A 7,874-nucleotide genomic window follows, 5' to 3' on the forward strand; every position below is an offset into this window, starting at 1 on the left:
GGGTCAGAGAAAAAGAGGAAGAGCTCCAACAAGATGGATTGGCCAAGTGGCTGCACTGATGGACTCAAGTGTGGTGACAGTAGTGAGGTTGGCCCAGGATTGGGCAGTGTTTCGTTCTGCTGTGCATAAGGTCGGTATGAGTTGGTACCAACTTGATGGTACCTAACAACACAACAACATCATTATGTATCAATATTCAATTTTCTGGTGTGATCTTACAGTGTTTAATGGCTATTCGTTAGGTTTTCAGTGGCTAAACATTCAGATGTTGTCTGTTTCTCCTTCCTTTGTCTTTGTCTGGAAACTCAGCCAGAATTTGTCCACCATGGGTAACCCTGCTGGCTTTTAAAATACCGGTGGCATAGCTTCCAGCATCACAGCAGTGCACAAGCTACCACAGTGTAACAAACTAACAGACAACTGGTGAGACAGTATCATATAGTGGTTAATTTACAGGTTCTGGAGTCAGACCAAATGGGTCCAAAGTCTGTGTCTGTTTGTGTGACCTTAAGTCAAAATGCTTAAACAATCTGTGCCCTAGTTTCCTTATCTTATCAGGTTAAAAATAGTAACTACTCATATCATTATTGTGAGGATTGATTGAATCTATAATGTGACTAAAACAGTACCAGGCCAGAGTGTATAATGAATATTTACCATTTTTATCATCATTGTTTCTAGAGATGCAAAGAAAATTAAGATGTCATTCTATAAACAAAAATGAGGTCAGTCACAATCATGGAAACTGAGATTGACCAACAAGAGCATGAGGATTGATTTAAAAAGCCAAGAATGAAACCTTGAAAAGCTCAATTGTTAAGAGATTAAACAGAAAAAAAGTATGAGAAAATATGACCAAGAAAAAATAATAATAGGTGGATGTGAAAGGAATTCCAGAGACAGTGGACTTCAGAAACCACTAGAAAGGAGTCAGTGTAAAGAATGTGGTCAAATGTGTCAAAAGCCACATAAATCAACTTAATAGGATAACTGAGAATGCTGTCCATTGAACTGGCCTGGTTGCATTTACAGATTACGACTCTCAGTACAGAGAATTCCCAAGGATTTCACTTACCTATACTGTCAGTTCATTACAGGACTACAGCAGAGTGAGTCCTACTGCTTGAAACAAATTTGGGACACAGAAATCACAATGCACCTTGGCCTTTACACTTCTTACCCAAGAGTACTCACTGCTTTCCGAATGAGTCTTTCTGTTTCCTCTGGAAAGTGCTAGGAGAAAAGAGATGACAATTTGAAATTTTGCTGTTCTTAGGTGCCATTGGGTAGATAATAACTCATAGTGATCTTAAGCACAACAGAATAAAACACTGCCTGGTCCTGCCCCAACCTCATAATCATTGCTTCCTATTTTTGCTGCCTTGTGCCAATCCATTTCAATGGGGAGTCTTCCTTGTTTTCACTGACCCTCCACTTTACCAATCATAATGTCCTTCTCCAGGGACTGGTCCCTCCTGATGATATATCTGAAGAATGAGATGAAGTCTGGCCACCCTGTCTTCTAAGAAGCATTCTAGCTCCACTTCTTTCAACACAGATTTGTTTCTTCTTTTGGTAGTCCATGGTAATTTTAAAATTCTCCTTCAACACCATAACTCCAATGCATGAATTCTTCTACAGTTTTCTTTATTTGTTACCCAAATTTCACATGCATATGATGTTATTGAAAAGACTGTGGCTTGACTCAGGCACACTTTAGTCCTTAAACTGACATCTTTGCTTTTCAACACTTTAAAGAGGTCTTGTGTAGCAGATTCGTCATTTGATTTCTTAATTGCTGCATCAATAAACATTGAAGGTTAATCTGAGCAAAATGATGTCTTTGACGACTTCAAACTTTTCTGTTTATCTTGATTTTATTTACTGGTCTAGTGGTAAGGATTTTTGTTTTATTTACATTGAAGTACAGTCCATATGAAAAGCTGTGGTCTGTGATCTTCATCAGTAATTATTTTATATCCTCTTCTATTTCAGCAAGCAAGGTCATTTAGTGTGCATATCGCAAGTTGCTAATGAACTTTCCTCCAAACGTAATGCCAAGTTTTTCTTCATATAATCCAGCTTTTCCAATTATTTTCCAAGCATACAGATTGAATAAGTTTGGTGAGAAAATACATCCCTGGCACACACCTTTCCTAATTTTAAACCATTCAGTGTTCCCTTGTTCTGTTGGAACAACTGTCTTTTATTCTATGTACAGATTTCACATGAGCACAATTAAATGTTCTGGAATAATCTTTCTCCACAATGTTGTCCATAGCTTGTCCACACAATTGAAAGCCTTTGCCTAGTCAATGAAGCACAAGTAAACATCTTTCTGTTTTGGGTCAAGATCCATCTGATGTCAGCAATGATATCCTTCACTCCACATCCTCATCTGAATCTGGCTTGAACTTTGTAGTTCCCGGTCAATAAATTGGTGCAGCATTTTTTTTTATATTTAGCAAAATTTTACTTGCATATGATATTAATGATATTGCCCAATGATTTCCTCATTCTGTTGTACCACTTCTTTTTGGAATGGACACAAATATAGATCTCTTCCAATCAGTTGGCCTGGTAGCACTCTTCAAAATTTCTTGACATAGATATGTGAGTGCCTCCAGTGCTGTCTCACTTTCTTGAACGATTTCAGTTTAAGTTCCATCAATTCTGGAGCCTTGTTCTTTGCCAATTCCTTCAGTGAACCTTGGACTTTCTCCTTAGTCTCATTGGCTCTTGATCATATGCTACCTCTTGAAATGCTTGAACATTCACCATTTGTTTTTGGTACAGTGACTTTGTGTGTTCCTTCCATCTTCTTCTGATGCTTTCTGCATCATTCAATATTTTTTTCCATAGAACCTTTCAATAATGCAAGTCAAGTCTTGGATGTTTTTTTTCCAGTTCCCTCAGCTTATGAAATTCTGAGGTTTAGGAAAGGAAAATCTGACTTTTAATGTATGGGAAAAGAGTTTTGTTAATGGAAAACCACTCAACTCATTTTGTCATTCTTGATGTTTCTGACTCAAGGAAGTTTACTGTACAAGGAGCCAGTTCACCCAAGAAAGCCCAAGTCTTTTCTTTTTTGAGATGTCCTCCAATAATCAGATTCCTTACACTCTTTGAAACTTAAGTATACCAAACCATTGATGTATCTGTTAACTAATGTGTCAGTGCCAGAGATCACACTCCCAGAAGAGGTAAATAGTACACATTAACTGGAGGACATGAGAAGAGAGAGTGAAATGCAAGAAAAGTTTTTAACCTGTCTGAAATGAGCCCAACTGCTGAACAAATCCAATACACCAGTCTGTCTTCATACTGCATCTTTCTTATTAATAATGTAAGCATGATGGAGACTGCTATTGATCTTCGATACCTAAATCCTACTTCTCTATGAATAAAAAATGTAATAAGATCTCAGAAATAAGCTAAAGACCACTGCCTGGGTCTAAATGACAGGGATAAATTACAGTACATGGCAAAAGACTGAAAAATGTTAATGGATGGCAACTCCAGGAGACTCACTAGCTAGCTTAGAGCAGCTTAACACTGGAGCTGGTGAGGAAATAGCAGAAAAGATTACTGACCTCTGGTTTTCTGTGGCCTGCAATACAGTACCTGATCGGTCACTGTCAAAGATCCTGTAATGATAATAGTCATGCTCCTTTTATTTGATATACTTTCTTACTTCCACATTTATTGGTGTGAGTGTGTATATGTGTGTGTATGGCTGGTGCATTATAGCTTTTCTACAGTTAGTGGGATTTAAGATGGCATATAAAATTAAGTATGATATAAAATGAGAAAATTAAACAGTATAATATCACAGAGAATGGTGACAAAGACATTGCCAAGTACCTAAGATAAGTTATCAATTCTAGCTGGGAGTGAATTTAACTGTCTTTCATTATATCTTTAAATAAATAAATAAACCTGTGAAGGTTCTTTCTTTATATTGTATGCCTATTGCTACTCTGACTTCCTTAGTAGAATACTGTCTTTTCTCCATATGCCCCATTGTAGACCCAATCCATGGAAATAGGTGCACTGCTTGACTCTGATGTCTGGAGATGGACATTCAGAACAAACGTTATGTGTAATGAAGGATGTCATAAATATGTGAAGACACTCAGGCCTGGTTGATACCATTCAGTGGCACCACTGCTTCCACAGGCACACATTTACTATATTAAGTGGTCTTTTCCAATTTCAGCCTGTTCTCATGTTCTGTTCCTGCCTTCTAGTCCTGATATAGCAACTGTATTATCTTCCATTTTGACCCTGGAGGAGTGTGTTTCTTTCCAATTTTTCGGTAACCTCTTTGTAGATTTCCCCCCCTCTAAACTACTAACATGGTACTGATTCTTTCCAATCTAGTTGTTTACATAGCAAAAGAAAACAACTAGAGATGGCATGGACTCTGGTGTCAGACTGCCTGGGTTCAATTCCCAGCCCCCTCTTAGTTGGAGGCAAGTTATATAACCTCACTGTGCTTCAGTCTGGGGGTCTGCTTCTAGGGTTGTAGGAGCATGTTAAGTGCTCAGAACATTCCCTGGCACATAGTAAGTGGTTACTAGTAATGTTGTAAAGCACCATATTGTAATCATGTTGTTGTGAAGTGCCATTGAGTCAGTTCCAACCCATAGCAACCCTGTATAGGGTTTCCGAGGAGCAGCTGGTGAGCTTGAACTGCCTACCTTGCAGTTCAATCATAGACTATAATAAATAGCATGCTTCCTGCTACCCCATGAACTTCTTAGAGAGTGAAGTATATATGGTTCGTAATGGACTTCACTGTGGAATGATAGTTGAATTCTATCGAATATATAGGCTGGGTAGTGGCTTTTTTAATTAATAAAAAGTTTTAAGATGGGTGTATAAGATGCTAACCCTTGATTAAATAATGAAATAGGACCACAGTAGTAGTAAGCTTGGCAAGGAACATTGTTGTTTTTGTAATCAGTGTATTAGAACTTAGCTGCACAGCCAGTTGAGAATAGTCTTCAGAACATGTGAAAAGGCAGCATGTTTTTTTAATGATGGCATTGTTGTCTAAAATGACTTTGAAACTCACCTCTAAGAATTTCTTTCAGAACCAGACCATGCACCACCCAAGGAAAATCACCTACTGGCCACTACAATGGCCTACGCGGTGTGTGCAGGTGGGCTCTTGGTCACATCTGCTCCGTGCTGTGCAGTGGAACTGTACCCCAGGATCTCACAGCTGTTACTGTCTTTGTGGTCAGTTCTCTCATTCATTGACACCAGATTCTGTCTCCAGATTTGTACCTCCTCCCACTGTCCTTGCCATCTCTGCCATCTTCCTTTTGGTGCTTACCTGTAACCTGTATAAAACCTTCTGGTGTGAATGAATCTTCCAGACGATCCAGTTGCCTTGAGCTATATTACTGTGATTTATTTTTCCTTTGTCAAAATATCTTCCATGTTATGGCTTCCTTTTCTTCACCAGAGTATCAGTCTTTTCAGATTTCCTTCAACTCAGCTTCTGTCTACAAAATCCTGCTCTCTCAGGATCTAATGGCTCAGTATAAATTTGCCAGCACATTCTTCAGGCTTGATTCCCAGGCCATGCACACTCAACCCCTTTTGAGCACAAGCCTGAAACCCCACTATGCTTCTCTAACCCTGCTCTTTTCTCCTGTCTTTCCATGATTCTGTTAGCTAACCCCATACTCATGTGACTTACTGCTCCTCTAAAAGATTGGTGAGCTTGGCAGTTCTCATCTACTGAAGGAATCATTTTCTTACTGTCTTTCTAACTGCCTATGGCTCATTTTCATATATATATATATATATATATATATACCAAATTCAGCATCTAAGATATTTCTGTTCCTCCATAAAGTTTCCCTGTCTAACTTCTTGTCCCTGTTGAGTAATAGGTCTCCCATTTATCCAAGCTTAATCTTCTTAAAAGGAGTTCTGGTAGCATAGTGGTTACAAATTGGTCTGCGAACCTCAAGGTCAGCAGTTCGATACTACCAGCTGTTCTGCAGAAGGAAGATGAGGGCCCGTAAAGATTTACAGCCTCGGAAACCCTGTAACAGGGTCGCTATGAGTCAGAACTGACTCCACGGCACATAACAACAACAAAAAACTACAATTTATAAGATACACTCAGCTTCCAGAGTCTTCTCCCTCTCTCTCTCATTTTTGCCCCATCCATCCTTTACAAAGAACCACATCTATTTGATTCACCTCTTTTAATCATGTTTTGTAACTGCCTCATTCCCTCAAATAGTTCATTCTGTCTCTTCTCCATGGAGTTTCTTTCTTCACTTCTGATCCTTTCGTAGATAAAACAAAACAAAAAACACTAAGACAGGAGTCAGAACCTATGGTGTCTATTTCTGGTTTCATTAACTACCTCTATGACCCTGTGCAAGTCACTTCTCTTACTACCTATACATTAAAGTGAAGGCTTTAGGACTAGATGAATCATAAGACCCCTTCCAACTCTAAGAAACAGATTTTCACTTCCACCACTTTGTTGGAATTACTTTTTCAAAGGTTATAATTATTTTCTAATTGCAAATTCAATAACTGTTCTCAGTGCTCAACCTACTTGACCTTTGGGGCTACATTTAATTATTGATTTCATTTCCTTGAAACTTAACTTCACTTCTTTTCATGTCACTGCATTCTCTTGTTTAAAAATTCACATTGAACACTTTTTCCATATCCTCAATTTACTTTTCCATATTACCAATTATCAGAAAATCATAGACTGTTTATAGAGTTTTTAAACCAAGAACAAATCAAAATATTAAGATCTAAGAATTTCATATCCATGATCTTGGTGTGGAGTCCTGGTATGGTACCCTGGATTACTACTCTGTACTGTAAAGTTAGATTGAACTAGAAGATCAGTGGTTCGAGCTCACCAGCCACTTCTCAGAAACCCTATATAGGGTCACTATGTGTCAAAACTGACTCAATGGCACTTAACAACAACAATAAAACAATCTTGGTGTGGCATTGTAGGATAAGAACTGGACTGCTAACTATAGGTTATTGGTTCACACCCACCAGCCACTATTTAGAAACCCTATAAACTTATGAGTCATAACTGACTCAAGGGAACTTAATTACAATAGTGTTACTATGTAAGAATTGCAAAAATGTTTAGATGTGGTTCAGAAATTTTATCACCAATTTCCATTTAATAAATTAAAGTTACTCAAAAAATTGAGTAAATAGTGAATAGAAATAAATGAAAATGAGTAAAATAATTAAAGATATGATAACTGTTTCAAAGTAGACTTGGTAATGAGCAATAAAACCAAGTAATTATAGAATTATCTAATTAGTTGTTATTGTTATAGTTAGAAAGCAAAATACAAATGTCAAATAGTCTGTTCTTGCAAAAAGATGTATATAATATAAATAATAGTTTCTCAGTAAAAGAAACAAAAATTAAGAAGGCGTTAAATTTTATATGGAAAAATTTTAATACATCTAGTTCCATTATTAATATTTGAAATTAGATAGAACATATTTAAGTATTTTTAAACATTCAAACTAAATATCTTAAATAGAAGATACGTGTTGTGTCAAACCATAGGAAAGGAAAAGAAATAGAAAGAAAAATGTTTATATAACAAAGGCATATCAAAAAAGCTTAAAGTTACTTTAAGAAAATATATTCAACAGGCATAAAGAAAAATGAAAAAGAGATAAATTTATCAGTCTTAAAATGAAATGTAAGTTATCATGAATTTACACATAAAGAGACCCATAAACCTCTGAGAAGAAAGTGTAGGAGAAAATCTTCAAGATCTGTAACTAGACAAACAGATTTTAGATATGATACCAAAAAAAAAAAAAAAAAAAAAAAAAATAATGCT

This window comes from Chrysochloris asiatica, unplaced genomic scaffold, assembly GCF_000296735.1.
Source record: "Chrysochloris asiatica unplaced genomic scaffold, ChrAsi1.0 scaffold00035, whole genome shotgun sequence".
In the NCBI taxonomy this organism is placed as follows: Eukaryota; Metazoa; Chordata; class Mammalia; order Afrosoricida; family Chrysochloridae; genus Chrysochloris; species Chrysochloris asiatica.